The sequence below is a fragment of the Amblyomma americanum genome, chromosome 3, assembly GCF_052857255.1.
Source record: "Amblyomma americanum isolate KBUSLIRL-KWMA chromosome 3, ASM5285725v1, whole genome shotgun sequence".
In the NCBI taxonomy this organism is placed as follows: Eukaryota; Metazoa; Arthropoda; class Arachnida; order Ixodida; family Ixodidae; genus Amblyomma; species Amblyomma americanum.
Genome location: NC_135499.1, coordinates 80,924,308 through 80,943,054, shown reverse-complemented (window position 1 = coordinate 80,943,054; position 18,747 = coordinate 80,924,308). Strand labels below are relative to the sequence as shown.

Here is an 18,747-nt window from a genome sequence, read left to right as displayed (position 1 = left end):
GTTTGTGAGAATAGCAGCCACAGTCCAGATTTGATTGATTATGGGAGCCAGTGTGAGTGGGATCGGCCGGTCAAATATATGAAATGATTAGACCCCCCTTATTCTTCTTTCTACATGGGTCGCCTCAATGAAGCAATCTCCTTAGTTTCCTTGACTTGTTTTTCAGAGAGGGCATTCCTGTGCAGAAATGGCGGAATGTTCAGCTTAACATTTTTGCTTGCCAAAAGGACATCAATCAAGAACCCCTTGTCTGCCATGACAATCATTTTTGTCAAACTAGAGGTTCAGAAATCCACTTTTCAGTACGGCCTCCGTGTCTGAGATAGAACCTGTGTACAGCTAACACAAAGCTCACTAAGCCGTTTGGTGAAACAATAATGAGGTCTTTAAAGGTATTTGAAGTCTTGTAAGTAGAGTAGGAGCTCGACTGGAGAGACAGTGAGGAGGGCACCTTAGACTTTGTCTCTGTTGCATCCAAAATAACCCTTGTTGTTGAATACGTGCTGAATGCTGCAAGCATTGTTGCGTCTATTACCGCTCTTGATACCCAGAGTGGTAGTTTGCAGTCTTATGTACATGAAGTTAATCCATGACACAGATATACGTGACACTGTTGACTGAGTGATCCCAAAATCTGTGTGCCAGGTCATGCTCGAAGAGGACGAGACGAAGCCTTACAAGTACGAGGAACCGTTCATTTTCTGCCGTCAGCTTCCGCCGTCGGCCTCCGCTGGCTTTGATTCCAGCATTCCTCAAAACGTTACTCCCATTCTTTCCGGGGTTGGTGTAAGTCATCAATTCCAGGGAGTGCTGGTATGATGGTATCCCTGTGTAAGCAAAGAAGTCCTCATTTGAGTGTTTAAAACGGTCAATGCCAAAGCTTGTTTTAATTTCTTTTTCTTCAAGACGTGGAGTGAGGCGGTGATTTTCTTGGAGTGAAAAGTGGAGCTCTTTCTTCCTCTGGAGCAGCTGCTCCTGGAAGACTTCACATTCATATTTGTGTCTGTCTATTTCATTTGCCTGCGCGGCAACCACACCCTCGAGACATTCCACTTCACTGATAGGCTCGCCACTACCCAATAAAGGGGTTGTAACAGAAGCAGGTGAACAGCTGGCGGTGTCTCTCTCGGTTTCATGTGCTTCGCACTCTAGAGCTGCTGCAGACGATCGATCAGTAGACTGGTCGCCAAAAAATTCTGCTGCACTGTCTTCTACAGTCAGTGCTTGAGCAACAGCTTGAATCTGAAATCTGATGTGCTTGTGGACAGGCACTCAATGTTCGCTTCTTGGGTGATATGCGAAGCTGTTGCTTTTTTCCAAAGCTGAACACACTAGGGTAAGCTGTTTGTCGCAGTAAGTTGTTGACGCATGATACACCAGGAATAAAGTCTGATGGCAGGAAATGACTTGAACACCCTCTTGTGCATTTTGTCACCTTGAAGTATTTCCCTTCGTCGCGCTTGATGGCGATGATCCACTCTTTGTATAATGTGGCATCTCTTGGGAAGCGATGATAAGAAGCCTGCAAGTTTCAAGAGATATACATGTAGTTAATATCTTTATCAACAAATAATTAATCAGTAACCTATATTTGCTATACATGAATATTTTGACCAGCGCGCGACATTTAAAAATCCTCCGCCTGATAATAAACATAGCTGAACCGCAACGGTGCAAGTGTTTGTTACCAGGCTGTTGTGGTCAATATGCATATTTTTCCAGCGGGCACTTTCAATCGCGATTTTTCGCGTTGCGGATTATTAAACAAATTGCGATCGGCTGCAATCGTAGGCGATCGTGTTGTGCGCTAGAGCTCGGCAAACTCAGTGCGGTTCGGTTAGTTGGACCGCGTAAGAGCGGTAATTGATCACGATCGTAAGTCCCCGACGCGAGAATGTGCGTCCACCGCTTTATCCGCACTATCCGGCATCTCAATCGTGGCGCGAAGGTTAGCCTGTACCTGAGCAACGCTCGGCATTAATACACGCCCTTGTGACTACGGGCTTACAAGAGCGACCGCCATGTCCATAATATTTACAGCCTTTGCACATTCACGGCATCTGAATTTGCTCGGAGGACACGGCTGGTGTCACGGCGGCTGGGTAAAAAAAAAAAAGTTGTGCTGCTGTACATGCAGATAACACGGGCACACCGCCGGGTTGACGCGTGAAGGAAAGAAAACCTTTCACAACTTTCACTAACATCGGTTAAGGTACAACACGGTACTTCTCTAACCGGTATTGTCATTTGTAGTCAACTCGAGGCTCTTTATCTTTTTTTTCACTGAGACGACTATTAATAAGGGGTACCGGGTACGTCCGATGTTTCCCTACCTCTCGGGCACTGATTACACGAGTGTGAAAGTAAACACCACGCACCTTGTTACCGCCTGGATCCTTGGGTCCTCGCTGTTTACAGTGCGTCGGCATTTTCGCTATACGATGTGGGTCGATCTGCGGCTTGTGAATTCGCGCTGGCATTGCGCATACAGTCTCCGCTTCCCGTAGAGTAATGGCGGTTATGCTGCTTTCTCGCCATTACCAAGATGGCGGACCTAACTCTCAACTTGTGAACGAGATGGCGCTGCGCATTTCGCATATGGTCTATTGGCTTGAAACAAATAAGAACGCTGGAGTCTCTGTGTACGTGAGACAAGGTATCGTTTCGGACCCTCACGTTCAGAATACACAATGGGGAACTACTATAGAGCTTTATACTAAAGAGACTCTACCATATCTAAATACTGTATCGACAAAATTGAGACAGATGCATGCTACTTCACAGTTCATCGGGCAGTCTTTATCTCTGTCAAGCAAAATGAATAAAAGATGTTCATACCAAATGTCTCTCATTGCTAAACATACAGTGGCCACAAGCTTAGCCAGGGAAACGTACCTCTCGCTACGTATATCCTGGCATTACCGAGATAGGCCACTGCCAATTTTTTTGGGCAAAGGAAATGGCACAGTATCTCTCACATATCGGTCGACACCTGAACCGCGCCGTAAGGGAAGTGAGAAGGGAGGGAGCGAGAAAGGAAAGGAAAAAAGAGTTGCCGCAGTGGAGGGCTCCGGAATAATTTCGGTCACCTGCGGATCTTTAACGCGCGGGAAGAAAGTGTATTCTGCATAGACCACCGGTGCACTAATGCGTTCAGCGGGACGCTGCCTCTCTTCGATGGGACGCCCGGTCGCCCATAGCCAAAGCAAAGCTTTCGCTTCAGTAATGCTGCGAGGGAGAGAGAGAGAGAGAGTAAACTTTATTGTTCCAATTGAGAGGTTTGGTTGCGTGCCCGGACACTGCCGATGTCTTCCAGGCTGCGCGTGGTTGGCGCCCCTAGTCCAAGGCACCACCGTCCCTGGCCATCCGGCATGCGTGGCTCACTAGGTCCCTTTGGACCTTAAGCTGGCTGCTGGTTAGCCGGTCCTCCCACTGCTCCGCATTTGGGTCTTTATTATTTCGGAACGCTACATTGTGTGTACATTCCCATGTGATATGATATAACGTGGGCGTTGCCCCGCACCACGGACATGTATCCCTATACTGCTCTGGATACATCTTATGTAGGACATGAAGGTTGTAGAAGGTCCCTGTTTGGAGTCTTCTCCAGCATGTCGTCTCGTATTGTGTTAGCTGAGGGTGTGGCTGGGGGTATTTGCGCCTTCTACCTTTAATGAGGTTGAGGATAGCTGCGTACGTGAGCTCCACCGTCATCCCCGGGCCGTCCGTGGCATTTGACGCACCAGCTCGGGTAGTGAGCTCGCGAGCTAGCTTGTCTGCCTTCAGATTGCCTTTGATTCCGGCGTGTCCTGGTACCCAGTAGATCCTATGTTGGATATTTTCATTGGTTTTCTTCGTTTTCAAGAGTATCTTTAGTGCTTTCTTATTGATTCTTCCTGCCATGTAGCGTCTGCACGCTTCCTGGGAGTCAGTTAAGATTGTGAGAGATTTGTTGGTGCGATAGCCCTCGGCTGCCGCTAGGGCTACGGCTATCTCCTCTGCCTCAGCTATCGTTCCATCTCTCGTGGATGCACCGCTGATGAGGTCACCTTCCTTCGTTGTTACAACCGAAAATGTTTTCTTGATGCTTTGGGTGCGATTCCATGGATACAGTGTGGCGTCAATGTACACTACTCGATCTTGTGCGGCTATCTTCGTTTCTACATAGCTGCGAGGGAACTTCCTTGCGAAACCATGGTTAAGCTGTGTCAAGCTGATGGCGCGTCGGCCCGGCACTCTCCAAACAACTTCCTCTGTCGGCACGGCGCCGTTATTAGGCGCGTTGCTACGAGAGTCACCGCAATGAGCACATGACTGCAACCACATTCAGTGATAATATTAATAATAATTGGTTTTGAGGGAAAGGAAATGGCGCAGTATCTGTCTCATATATCGTTGGACACCTGAACCGTGCCGTAAGGGAAGGGATAAAGGAGGGAGTGAAAGAATAAAGGAAGAAGAGGTGCCGTAGTGGAGGGCTCCGGAATAATTTCGACCACCTGGGGATCATTAACGTGCACTGACATCGCACAGCACACGGGCGCCTTAAGCCCCAACTCGATGGGCACATCCTACGCGTACGCGCAGAGCGCCTGTGCGCCCAGCGCCGCGTCGCGACGGGCGTCGCAAGTGGTGTGCACCTCCATAGCCTGTCGCTGACTCGCGCTCGTGCGCGCACTAGCACGTTGTTGCTAGACCTCATAGATTGGAACTGGCCAAAACAGTTAGACTGCCACTTGAAATCTTTAGATTTTGAAAGTAGCAAGGCAAGTTATGTAACATATAAACTGAACTGCAGTTTTAATAGTAGCTTTTCATTCAAACTGGCACGTATTTCAGTGCAGTTTTCTCATGTCTTTATTTTAACCAACAGCATCATCGCCATAGCATTGCATGGACGGCATTTCATAATAGGCCCAACCGACGTCGCTAGCCTCCATGTCCTCGGCGCCGGCGCCGCTCTTTTTGGCCTGCTGGTCCGCCGTGAAAATCCGGCGGAACTTATCGCGGAGAGATTTCCACCGCTTCTGAATGTGGTGAACGTTCTCTGCGTGATTGAAACATGAGGAATCTTAAGAACATTACAATCATGAAGTGCTCGTCATGAGCAATGTGCCTGCTTACCTTCACATTGTGTTCCCGGCATTATTTCCGCCGCCACCTCATTCCAGGACGCTGCCGTAACGAGCTTATTTTTGTGATGTTTGTGGCTGGCAAGCCACAGCGAGCGGCGCCTCTCAACAGCAGCGATTAATTTTTCATTGCTTATTAGGTACAACATGTTTTCGCAGGGGGCTGTCGCAGCACGTTGACAAAAAAATCAGTCGGCGCGCCACGGAGGCTCATTCCGGATATTGGGGGAACTGTGCCCTCTCATTGGCCACAAACCAGCGAGCCACTTCCGGCGCGTGCGCCAGCGCGCCGCCAGGGCCGAAAATATCTGACATGAACAGATATCTAGCAACGCGCGCGTCTCGCTTTGCGCATGCGCAGACAGGATCCAGCGTACGCCCGTGCGCGTAGGCGCTCAGCCGGTACGCGTAGAATGCGTCCATCGAGTTGGGGCTTTAGCGTTTTTCCTCCATAAAAACGCAGCCGCCGCGGTCGGGTTCGAGCCCGGGAACTCCGGATCAGTAGTCGAGCGCCCTAACCACTGAGCCACCGCGGCGGGGCCACATTCTGTGGCCAGAATCGCGTCTCAGGAGGCCGGTAGAAGCGGGACTGGTGGTAGGAGCAATAGTCGGCCTGGTGCAGGCTGGCCGGATTTCCTTTGTTGAGAGCGGCTGTGGTCTGATCTGAGCGGTGGTGAGTGTACTATATATGAAGTATGATAGCGCGGTGCCGATAGCAAAGCTGCCGTATTTCACGCGATACCGACATTGTCGGTCGTCGTCCAAGACGTTCTTGTAGCTGCGCAGGACACCTGAACGACCTGGAGGGTGGCCGGAAGGCGTCACTTTAGTAGTTTGTCATGCAAGTTCGCTGGCTCCTTTAATGGGCGTAAAGTGCTGCCGATTAGTGTGGTCGCAAAAGGTGTAGCTTGCGCCGTTTAAGAGAAAAGAAACTTCATTGTCCGGCGTCCCAACACCGCTTGAATTCGCCCTAGCGTTTCCTGCACGGGAATCAGGATGTGCAATTTTTACGGACAGCTGCGATATGGCGTCAGCGACGCAGGGAATTCGTGAAGAGGTCGTGTGCTCGAAGTGGGCCTGGGAACGGTGGAGCTGTGATCGCGGCGTGACTTGTGCAGAGCATGTCGTTTTCGCCAGGACGTTGTTTCTGATAGGCTGAGTACAGGCTGTTTCACACTTAGATAGATACTGGGAGCGCGTGGCCGCGTCTACTGGAGTACCGCTGTGGGCGAGAAGTGGATTGGATTGGTGCTTCGAGGCGCATGCGCGGAAACAGCAGCCGGCCGTGCCCGTGCTTGTTCTGCGCAAGCGTCTTTGCCGCAGATTCTACCGCAAATCGCGGCGGCCGCGCGTCCCAGTTTCCCTTTCAGTGTGAAACAGCCTTACATCGTGTCGCTCCGCAAGGGAGACGTCGCCGAGGGTACGAGGAACACGGAGGTTCGTCACGACGAAGAGATCGCTTCGGCTGCGCTGGTAACGACATTGCGAGTTGTGCGCCTGCATGTGCACTTTGGGAACTATGCAGTGAGCAGTGCTGCGGTAGTGTCCGCGTTTTGACTCTTGATGAATGCGCCGTGTGCGTGAGAACTTTTGCCCTGGACTGTCTGCGCGGAGCCGTGTTGACGAGATGTGAGCGGCCAGTTTCTGCTTGACCACCTCGCGCGAAATAGGTAAGATAGCATCGCTTTCACGTTGGCGCACTTCAGAGTCGTTTACTTAATGGTGAGTTTACCCTCTGTACCAATCGCTAGTGCCTGCTCTATTCCTCAGGTGTTATGTTTATTTGAGTGTACTGGTCGCCATGTCGGCTAAAATGGTGTTGCACGAGTGTTGAGGGCGGAAAAAATGAAGTACTGTGATTAATGCACGGTCATGTCGCGTTGCTGTAACCACTGCGTTTCTCTGCGTGTACACGATCAGACGTATACACAGTAACGAGCGTTCCAGTGCTTGCTTCTGTCTTTTTCTGTCTATTGGTCAAATAGTTACTGCGTTATAGGTACTGAGCGGCCGTACTTGTGTAGTGAACGTACTTTCTTGCAGGTGGTTTGCTTCCTTGGAACCTCTGTTTAATACGCCTTGTGATGCCCACGGTGCGGTCAACATTTTTCGAAAATTTATTGATCGATATGGACGCCGTGTTTTTTGTACAAGTGCGTTCGTTGAGCGTCATATAAGGTATGGTGGTAGAGGATTACCAAGTGGCGCAAAGCGTTTTGGTCGTTGCGGGTTGTAATTGCTGCTGACATTTTTCTACGTCTTGATAATCTGTTTAAGCGGCTGCCGCTCGAATTTGCGCATTTGCCTCAGCTGTGTACGTTCGGCCGCACCCGTAGTTTTTGAAGCGAAAGCTTCACTGCGACTAGCTGCGGAGCGTTTCGCGTACGTCGGAGCTAGACTTTCAGGCGACCTTCAGCCGAGCCACAGGTGTTCCGCCATGCGCCATCACCGCTGCCGGGGGCTGTTTGCATGTCCACCAGTTACTGCGCTATTTCCTTTCCTCAAAACCAATTTGCAAAAAAAAACAAAATCTTCAATTTTCTTCGAAAACATAGGAAAGGCTCATTACTTGCCCCCTGGGACAGTGGGAATCTCAGTTGTGCTTTAACATACGTAGTCAGTGACAGATGTGCGTTGCATGCGCTGGTGATCACAACGTCGTAGCAGAAACGCGCTACTGAAGCTATAGATCGTCGATGCTCATGTATTCATTGCGGTGTCGCTTAAAGAGTAGACAGCGATGATTTTGAAAAAAAAAACAAGGCGCATAACTGGCTCCCTGTGACAAAAATTATTGCGGGAAGATAAAAAGAACAATAAAATGTCCCTGGCACGGGCAGGGACACTTTATTTTTCGTTCATTTTATAGCCCCACAATAATCTTTGTCCCAGAGAGCCAGTTATGCGCCTACCTTCTAAAATCATCGCAGTCTACGCTTTAAGCGCCAACGCAATGAACACATGAGCATCGACGGTCTATAGCTTCAGTGGCGCGTTTCTGCTAGAATGTTGTAAACGCCAAAGCATGCAACGCACATCTGTCACTAACGCTACGTATGTTAAAGCACCACTGAGATGTCCGCTGTCCCAGGAGGCAAGTTATGTGCCTTACCTTTGCTTTCGAAGAAAATTGGAGATGGGTGGAGCATTGGACGCCTCAATCGCGCTTTGAGGTGTGTGGCGGTGGTGAGAGAGAAATGTGGGCTGCATGCATTATTGCCGACTAACCACTCGCGATCAGCCAATATTTTAACTGTCACGTGCCAGGATTGTAGGTTGGACGCGCGGCCTATCCAGTGTGCGAAACGCACTCAACGTTACAGACACCAAGCCGCGTGTAGTTGCCCGATACAATACAGCTTTTGCTCTCTAACCAGGTTGAGCATAGTTGAACCGCAGCTATTTTTTTCTATTTGTTGTTCGCGGTTTCTAGAATTCACTGTTATTTCATTATTTTTTATCCGAAAGCATTAATGAGCTTTGTCGTCTAACAGATTGTCCGCTAAATTTGGAAGCAAAATGCAAACCTGGGTATCTTTAACGTGCACTTCGCACAGCAAACGTGCGCCTTAGCGTTTCGGGTCCATCGAAAAACAGCCCTTGCGGTGGGTTTCGAACCGTGACGGCAGCGTTTCGATGGATGTGAAAGGCTAAGGTGCCCGTGTGCTGTGCCATGTCAGTGCACGTTGAAGACCCCAGGTGGTCGAAATTATTCCGGAGCCTTCCACTACCGCAATTATTTCCTCCTTTATTCTCTGAGTGATTCCTTTATAAATTCCCTTACAGCACTTTTCAGGTGTCCGCCGATATGTGCGACATACTGCGCCATTTCCTTTCCCCAAAAACCATTTTTAAACCCAAAGCTTTACTACTGCGCCAGCCAGCGAGCCATTTCGGCTCGTCGCACGGTATGCCGCATGCAGTGGCCGACGAACGACCTTGAGCCGCCGTTTCCTAGCAACACCGCAGCCGCGCTCAATCAGATGGCACCGCTGTGGCCGCTGGGTCCACCAGATATGCTCCGCTGCGGTAGAGAGAGAGGAGGTGTTGCCTCGCGAGGTATATATATATACGCGCTTCGTCTCAGTGTAGTCGCTATGGGGAGCGCGTAAGAGATGCAACAACGACAGAACGGAGCGAGGAAGAGACAACGCGCTCAAGAGACGCCAGGAGAAGGCGCCGCGCGACTCGAGAAGCGTCGTAACGAAGACGATTCTAGAAGTCGTGCCACGTCCCGGAGTGACTTCAACTGCGGAAGAGACCGGTTTGAGTTCTCGAGAGCGAAGGAATGAGAGGCTGCGTAGATGACGTTCCTAGGAAACGAAGCTTTCGCAATTCAACTCGGGTTAACCAGAGCTAAACCACAGCCAATGTTTTTTTTTTTTCAAAATGCAAAAGATATCAAAATCTCACACAAATTGCACCCTTTCCTTTCGTCAAAAATGTTACCTCAATAGACATGCTTCAAAACACATGCTTTCGTGGTGCTGAGGTGGCAACCGAGATATCGGGATCTTGGATGGATGGGTGGAAGCAACTGTGAACAGATTAAAAAATTAATGTGAATTATCTAAGCTAATTCATGCTATACAAAACGAAAGACGTCGGAGCTCACTATGTTCATTGGCGCGGGCGTTGACAATGTTCTAGACGGCGATGGCTTTGAGCAAAGGAAGGGAGCATAACTGGCTCCCTGGATATGCAGACGCCTCATTCGTGCTGTGATACATGTGGCGGTGGTGAAAGAGAGATGTGGCCTAAATGCATTAGCCCTGACAGCGTTGTGGCTGACATGCAGCACTGCAGGAATAGCTAAGCCGCAGCGTTCATTTGGTGATCAGTATCTCGCGATCAACTGCATGCCACCTCCCAGGGTTGCAGGGAGGGCACGCTGCCTATCCAATGTGCGGAACGGGATCAAAGCAGGCTTTTGCAGCCGGACAACGCCACGTATATGAAAGCGAGACTGAGGTCGCCACTGCCCCTCGAAGCCGGCTGTGCGCCTTTCCTTTCGTGAAAATGAACGGCGTTTGCAAAGTTGTCAACGCCATTGAACTGTATGAACGCGGTCGGCTCACTTGCATTGTTTGCTTTTTGAGGAAAGCAAATAGCACAGTAACCGTCTCACATATCTCGGTGGACACCCGAATCGCGCCGTAAAGGAAGAGATCAAGGTTGGAGGGAAAGAAGAACAGAAAACTTAAAATTGAAAGTTGGATTTCGAGGAAAGGCACGGCGCTGCGTAGTGGCGCAACACCTGACTAGGGATCGAGAGACTAATATCCGCGGCGAGGCGCGCGTTATAACGTCCTGCGCCTCCTCCGAGCTCCGCCGCGGCGAAATCGCAAGTTCGCGGAAAGTAAATCTTTCGCTTTGCAAAAAAATCTTACAAGGTGATCCCCTACTGGTCCAGGAGTCCACGGGCTTGTGCTTCACATAAAGCCCCGATCTACCAGTCATTTCTGGCCGGTGGGCTGAGGGGTCCATAAAGCAGCCTCCCAGGAAGAAAGAGTGGGATTAGGGATGGGGATACTGTCTGTGGGGAAGGACATTCTCAAAGGCAGTGGAAAAGTGTGGATCTGGGCACGCCACAGGGGTTACAATGAGGAGGAAAGGTGGGGTGAAAGCATGAGACTGTAGGGTGAAATAAAGCAGCCAGTCTGTAATCTGGGAGCTACTGCGGCCTTTCGTGCGAAACGTTACCTTTCCTCAAAACACACGCATCAAAAATTCTGAACCCGCCGCGATGGATCAGTGGTTAGGGTGCTCGACTACTTATCCGGAGTACCCGAGCTCGAATCCGACCGCTGCGGCAGCGTTTCGATGGATGCGAAACGCAAAGGCGCCCGTGTGCTGTAGGATGTCAGTGCACATTAAAAATCCCCAGGTGGTCGAAATTATGCCCTCCACTACGGCACCTCTTTTCTCCTTTGTTCTCTCAGTCCCTCCTTTATCCCTTCTGTTAAGGCGCGGTTCAGGTCTCCGCCGATATGTGACAGATACTGTGCCAATTCCTTTCCCCAAAAACGAATTTAAAATTTTCAATTTCAAAAATCCAAGGGAACTTTTCTGCTTAGCCCCGCCGCGGTGGCTAAGTGGTTAGGGCGCTCGACTACTGATCCGGAGTTCCCGGGTTCGAACCCGACCATGGCGGCTGCGTTTTTATGGAGGAAAAACGCTAAGGCGCCCGTGTGCCGTGCGATGTCAGTGCACTTTAAAGATCCCCAGGTAGTCGAAATTATTGCGGAGCACTCCACTACGGCACCTCTTCCTTTCTTCTTTCACTCCCTCCTTTATCCCTTCCCTTACGGCGTGGTTCAGGTGTACAACGATATATGAGACAGATACTGCGCCATTTCCTTTCCCCCAGAACCAATTATTATTAACGTTTCTGCTTACGTGCAGGAATTGGAAAGCATGAGACTTTCATGGACGCGGAAGGAAGGAAAACGTTTATTGAGCTCTAGAGAGTAGGTAGGTGCAGGAATTGGAAAGCATGAGACTTTCTTGAACGCGGAAGGAAGGAAGGAAGGAAAACGTTTATTGAGCTCTAGGAAGTAGGTGAGCAATTTGGCGGAGTCAGGTGTGTCGTCCGTCTTCTTAGCAATGGTCTTCTGCCCCTAGTCCAGGGCTCCGCTGGATGCCGCTTTATTGAGAAGCATGGCGAAATATATACAGCACAGCATACAGCATTCAAAAAACATATAAACAGCACATAAAAGGCCAGCATCCAAAATCATCGCTTAACGTTGCATATCCAAGAATTCCATCTCTTTTGTTGAAAGAAGGATAGACGGGGTGCTGACACATGAGTCCTCCGCTTTTGCTATCGCCCTAGCCTCGATAATTTCCCGTGTTATTGTGCACTTGTTTCGTGCCAGGATTTTGCAGCCGTGAAGGTCGGGTATGCAGGCAGGTTTATGATTGCAACGGTGACAGTGCTTAGCCAGAAAACCTGATGAAGCAATGGATCTTACATTGTTGTTATGCTCCAGTAATCTTTCGTTAAGACACCGACCGGTCTGGCCGATGTATCTGCTTCCACACGGTAACTTAATTTCATAAACAACACCCTGATCACATGCAACAAAAGGATTCTGGTGGTTGATTTTGCATCCAGGACGAGGCTTTTTCATTGGATTTGTCGCTTTACACAGTTTTATTAGTTTTTCTGGGGCAGAAAAACCTCAGTTGCTAGTTCAGCGCTTGTTCCCTTCTTTCTGTCTGTGTCTGCTTGTGCGCTGTTTTTTTCACCATGGATGCCGCTGCCAGCTGTGCTCGCCGGATTAGCCCAAGTTGGACATCCTGACGGTCGCTGGAGAGCATTCCTTCCCATTGCTCCGCACTCGGTGGTGGTGGTGGTAGTGGTTGTTTATTAAAATAATAGTAAAAGGGAAGGAAAATATTTTTGCTAGCCCCGGCATCTGCCATCGATAATGAAGCACCTGAGCTGGGACAGCGCAAATAAAGGATAGCAGGCAGAATGGGGAAACGAAATGAAAGAGGTGAGGGGACGAGAAGAGAGGATAGGGGGAGGAGTAATATGTACAAACTATTTACACAATAAGAAATGTGTCCAGGTTGTGCGCGTGATTGGTTCATTTTAGAGGAATTAAATCACACACGCGCACAGCACTGTGTTGGCTACAAGTGGAGTGGGGCGTCCAGTTATTAATCGTTCAAGGTAGAACTCGCGGAGCGTTCGGTCACTGCGTGTAACTACCGCGTGTAGAACAGACGGGATGTCAAGCCCATGTGTTCGAGGAATGCACAGATGCTCACCAATGTTCGCTCACGAGGGCCCGCACTGCCCTGCGGCCACAATAGCGTCTTGATGGATTCTGGTAGTATGCCCTGCGCCCTATAGGCCGCGAGCATATCGCGACGAGCATCGGCGAACGCGGCACAGTGAAGGAGTAGGTGGTTTAGTGTTCCCACTGCACCGCATCCGTCGAACACTGTCACGGATCTCCCCGGAGAACACTCGGACCGAAAGAATGGACTAAGCGACGGGTGTACCCACACAAACGCACATTTAATACACCCTACGTAGCACACACACTAGAACACAAAACTAACAAAACACAAAGCACAAAGACTATAAATACACACGACCCGGGCACACTGCTACTGGCGTCTACTACTAGTGTTCTACTATTAGCGGTCGGCGTTCGTGCTCACGGTTGGTTCGGTGGGGCTGCGGCGTTGTATGGATCCAGTACGCGGCATCGAGGCGGCGTTCGCCGTGCTTGGGCTGGCGTCGCTGGCTGCGTCGTACCAGCTCCAGGTCCAAGCGCCCGTGGAGGTGATGCCGGTGTTGTTGGCTTTGGGGGCACCACCCGGATGGGTGGCAACAGCGCTGGAGATACCCCTGGCCGTAGCAGGTGGTAGCGTCTTCCGTTGACTCCCCGGAACAGGCTCAGGCACGGCAGGAAGTCCACGATGCGATGTAGAACGCAAGCTCACCGGAGCAGTAGCCGGCGTCGCTCTCTTCCAACCGATGTGTCCCTCACCCGCCGGAGCCTCCGCTTCTCTGCTGTCCCCCCCCCCCCCCGAGCCTCGCTCTCACTCGCCCTTTTATAGCCTCGGTGTTAGTCCACGTATGCCTTGTCGTCGTCTTCTCTTCTCCACCAATCATCTCTCTCCACCTCACCGAATGCTTCTTCTTCCTCTTCTTTATTCTTCGGTTAATTCGCGTCGTCTCCTTCACACCTTTTTCCTTTAAAATTTAATTTAGGCTCCTTAATATATGTGACAAACACATCACTCGTCGCGATTCCGGGACGCACCCGTCGTTCCCCGGGCCACACGAAGCCAATGCGCGCGCGGAGGATCATTGCACGTTGTGACCGTGTAAGTCCGCGACAGCCGGTGATACTGTCGATGCGCTCACCTCCTGCGAGGCGTGGGTCGGGGTGCTGCTTTCGGAGGTGGTCGTAGATGGCCGCACGCACGTCCTCCAGCACAAGGGGCAGATCGCTGGCAGGTAGTTGGCGTGCAGCGGTCGCGGGGTCGTCAACTTCTTCGCTGCCGGTGATGCCGCAGTGACCGGGCACCCACTGTGCACGCACGGCACGTCCTCTCTGCGCGAGGCGCTCGATGCGCGAGCGAATTTCCCGCACTAGTGGAGTACCGCGGCCGTTAAATTGCAGGCGGCTGAGGGCGGCGCGGGAGTCGCACAGCAGAGCACTCCTGGGCGGCGGAGGGCCGAGGGTGAGCAGCAGGTCCAGCCCGAGCCGGATCACCATCAACTCCGCCGTGGTGGAGGAGCCCAGGAAGGTTGCGTGCTGCTGGCTGTGCAGTCGCAGGACAGGGGTGGTAGCCGCCGCAGCAAGGGAGCAGCTGTCGCGGGGCACTGAGCCGTCGGTGCACACGAGGAGAAGGATGGTCCTGCAGCTCCTCGTGTATGACGGCTCTGGCCAGCTGCTGCACAACACAGAGGGGTGTGCTCCGCTTTCCCGCAATGCCGACGATCTCTCGCTGTACCTCCGAGGCAGCAGGCCAGGGCTCGCTGGACCCGTAGGGGGGTGGGCCTTGTGTCAATTGCTCATACTTGAGCAGCACCGCGCCCATTCGTGAGTGCGGGTGCGAGCGCATACGCTGCAGCAGCGAGCCGCCGTCCGATGCCCGGCGAAGTTCGTCGATGTGATTGAGTGCCCTGCGCGCTGCTTGGAGCTCAAGTTGTTACGCTCCTGCCTCGGCCAACTTTGCGGCGCACTACGAGTTTTTGGGCATGCCAAGGTACAGGCGCAAGGACTTGCGGTGCTGGAGCTCGAGTTTCTTCCAGCACGGCTTGCGTACCGTGACGAGCGGCAGCGCATAGAGCACCGCCCCGACAGCTGCAGCATTGTATAGCCGCAGCGCGGCTTGCTGGGAGATGCCCTGGCCTCGAGCTGTGAGCTTGTGCACGGCGGCGGTGATCCTCTTCATCTGCATACAGGCCTTGGTCGCCGCGGAGCGGAAGGAAAGGCGCAAGTCGATGTCTATACCAATGGACCGCACCGATTTACTTCAAAGAATCGGGGTCGCGTCCAGTGACAGTGGCGCAAGGTGCGCGCGCGAGCGCGAAACGCAGGCCATGATCACCGATTTGCCCGCGCTCAGCGACAGACCAAGGCCGCGCAAGCTGGCATCGATTGCAGTCAGGGCTCCCTGAAAGCACCCCCGCACGCGGAACGCCTCGCCCGGTGGTCCCCGGCATGCTCCAGCGCTGTAACAACGTCCGATATAGAATCAGCCGTGCAGCGCATCCCATGCAAACCCGTCTGCCGCTCGTCAGACAAATCAACCTCCGCAGCCCGCTCGTTCAGACGCTGCAACGACTGCTCCGCACTCGGGTTTGGTATTTTTGGTGCCACCTCTATTTTCTGGCAAGCCCACGTTATGTGATAGAGCGTGGGTGTTTCATGGCACCATGGGCATTTGGCTGGGTATTGTGTGGGATGTATTTTGTTGAGTGTATTTAGATTCGGGTATGAGCCCGTCTGTAGCAGCCTCCAGGCGACGGCGTCTTCCCTGGAGAGAGATTTTTGTGGTGGGGGGTACCGTCTCCTACAGCCCTTGTAGTGGTTTAAGATTGCCGAGTAATCTCTAGGGACAGGTTCGGCTTCCTCGAGGTCGCTTAGGGGGGGGGGGGGAGCTCGATAAAAATGTACCCTCGATCTACCCTGTTGACCGCTTGGTTGCCTTCCACTCCCGCGTGTGCCGGCGTCCATACTATCGTATGTTTTATTGGTTCTTCTTCTGTGCTTTGTTCGGGTCGGTCCCCACAGTGGAGTATGTGGAGCGCTCTGTGACCTATTCTGCCTAACATGAAGTTTCGGCATGCCGTTTGAGAGTCGGTTAGTATTGTTAAGGATCGCTAAGTCCGGTAGCCCTCCGCTGCCGCTAGAGCGACGGCCACTTCTTCAGCCTCGACTACCGTGCAGTCCCGTAGCGACGCGCTGATGATTCCCCGCAAGTCCGAGTTTATCACAGCCGCTACCGCGTTGGGGTTGTTTTGTCCCGTCCTCCTGGGGTATGTGGCTGCGTCCACATACACCGTTGTTGTCTGGCGGGCTAGTGATTTTTGGATGTACTCGGCTCTCGCCTTTCTGCGTCCTTCGTGTAAGTTGGGGTCCATGTTCTTGGGGATGGGGGTCACTCTAATTGTGCCCCGTAAGCCGTCCGGGATGGTCGCGGTTCGCTGGGTTTCTTGTATATGTTCGTTGCATCCCAACTTCTGCAGAAGCTCCCTGCCAGACGGAGTCTGCTGTAGTCTCTGCAACTGGGCGACGTGTTGCGCCTGTCTTAGTTCTTCAAAGTTGTTATGAAGTCCTAGTGCTGAAAGCTTCTCTGTGGATGTGCATTGCGGTAGACGGAGTGCTGTTTTGTATGCTTTGCGTATAATCGCATCAACCTGTTGGATTTCGCTTTTGATTGGGTTGTAGTATGGAAGACTGTAGGTGACTCGGCTGATCACCAGGCTCCTGACCAGCTTTAGCGTGTCTTCTTCGCGCATGCCCGAGCGTTTATTGGAGACGTGCGCTGTCATGCAGGCAACTTGTAGGGTGGAAGCTTTGAGTAGAGCAAGTGCATGTGTACACCGTTGGTTTGATTGTATCCACATGCCCAAGATTCTTATGAGTATTTCCTCTGGTATGGGTTTTCCCTCTAGGTAGACGTTGAGCCTAAGCTCGTCGCTGTTCGGGACTGTGCGGTATATGTTCCCTCCCCAGACTCTGAGCAGTTCTGATATTTCGGTGGAGCATGCTAGCCCTCTCGCTTTTACGTAGTTCTCTACGCAGGTCGCGGCCTCCTGCTGTCTTTCTTCCTTTTCTTTTAGTGAGCCCGTATTTGTCCAGATGGTGATGTCGGCATACATGGCATGGTGTATTCTTTCGACTTCCTTAAGTTGTTTTGCAAGACTGATCATTGCAACGTTAAAAAGCGTAGGTGAGATGACCGAGCCCTGGGGATTCCCTTGTTAGGGGTGTGGAACTTCGAGCGGAGTTCTCCCAGCCCTATCGTCGCTGTTCTATCTGAGAGGAAAGCTTTGACGTAACCGAAGACCCTCCTGCCGCAGTTCAGGTCGTCCAGGCCTGTCAGGATGGCTTCGTGGCTTACGTTGTCAAAAGCTTCTTTGATATCCAGTGCCATTATTACGTTCTCTCCGTCCCTAGGGACGTTACTTAGAACTCCTTCTTTGATTTGTAGAAGTACATCTTGGGTCGACAGCTTCGCCCTGAATCCGAACATACTGTGGGGATAGAGTTCGTGATCCTCCATGTATTGTTGTAGCCTTAATGTTACCACTCTCTCGTACAGCTTGCCGAGGCACGATGTGAGGGAGATGGGTCTTAGGTTTTCGATTTGTAGCTTTTTACCCGGTTTTGGAATCATAACCACCTCTGCATGCTTCCAATCCTCGGGAACGGTCTCCGCCGCCCACTGCTTGTTGAGAAAATCGGTTAATTCTGTGACTAGCTCGTCACTGAGGTTGCGGATGAGTGCGTTGTTGATTTTGTCCGCACTCGCTGCCGTATTCCTAGTTGTGTTTCGAATTGCTGCATAGACTTCTTCTCGTGTGATGGGTTTATCTAGGTTTGGATTTTCTTTCCCCGATAATCTCTTGAACGCGGTTTTTTCTTCCACGACGCCTGTACCCAATGCATTTTCCTGTTTTATTTATTCATGTTTGTTTTTACTTTTTCATTTCACTATGTTATTGAAATCTTGCGTTCATTGTATTTTCCTTTTCCTTTTATTTTTTTTTTGCTCTGTATTGGTATATGTCTGGCTGATTGTACCTGGCTCTTATTGTTGCTCCTTTTTGGTCTTTTGTATTTTTTCTCCTCTTACACTTTTATTTGTTCTCTTCAGCCAGCCTAGCCATGACCATTTTTATTTGTTTATTTATTCATAGTGCCGGCACAGGCCAAGGCAGGAGTTGCAGTTTTACAAAGTACATATCTTGTTAAAACTTTTGCATGTAAAATACAATCAAAAACAGAAAAAGAAACTCTTTGAACATTAGGAATTTTTGCACGTCAATGACGGCAGGAAAAAAAGAAAATGTTTGAATAGCGCACAAAAACGTCAGCCTCTGTGGTTCAATGTGAAGAAAGGCGCGTGGCCGTAAAAGCAAAGTACAACAATTGTAATTAAGAGTAGGTCCGACTGGCAGAAATTAAATAAGGAAAACAGAGCAATGTACATAGATCACTTAGAGGGTGACGGGTAACAAGGCTAGTATACAAAACATTTTTTTATGCACTCATAGAATATGCCCGTAGTGCAGCTTCAAAACCCTTAGCCTCGGAATTTATAACTTCACTGGGTAGCTCGTTCCAGGATGGGTGGGTGACCATTAGATGTGTCAGGTATTTATTCCCCCCGCTAACTGCGGTGTTCCTTTCCATCCCGTTTTTAATTTTTGTTTTCTCGAACGCGAGTTTTTTCTCAGACGGCTCTAAGCATTGTATATTTTTCTGTTGTGTTTAGAATGGGATAGGAATAACTTGATTAAAATGCCGGCAACCGATGGTTTAACGCGTCGTGATGTTGGACAAGCATCAACCCGGGGTTATGCCCAACTCTGCACTGCCCCATTTCGGCCCGTTTGTGGTGGGTAGTG

The 18,747-nt window shown here is 50.9% G+C and overlaps 1 pseudogene; it reads right to left on the bottom strand.

Annotated features, from left to right (window-relative positions):
* Positions 1 to 271: 271 nt before the first annotated feature.
* The window catches only part of LOC144123855 (uncharacterized), a 32,213-nt pseudogene continuing 13,737 nt past the window's right edge, over positions 272 to 18,747 (bottom strand).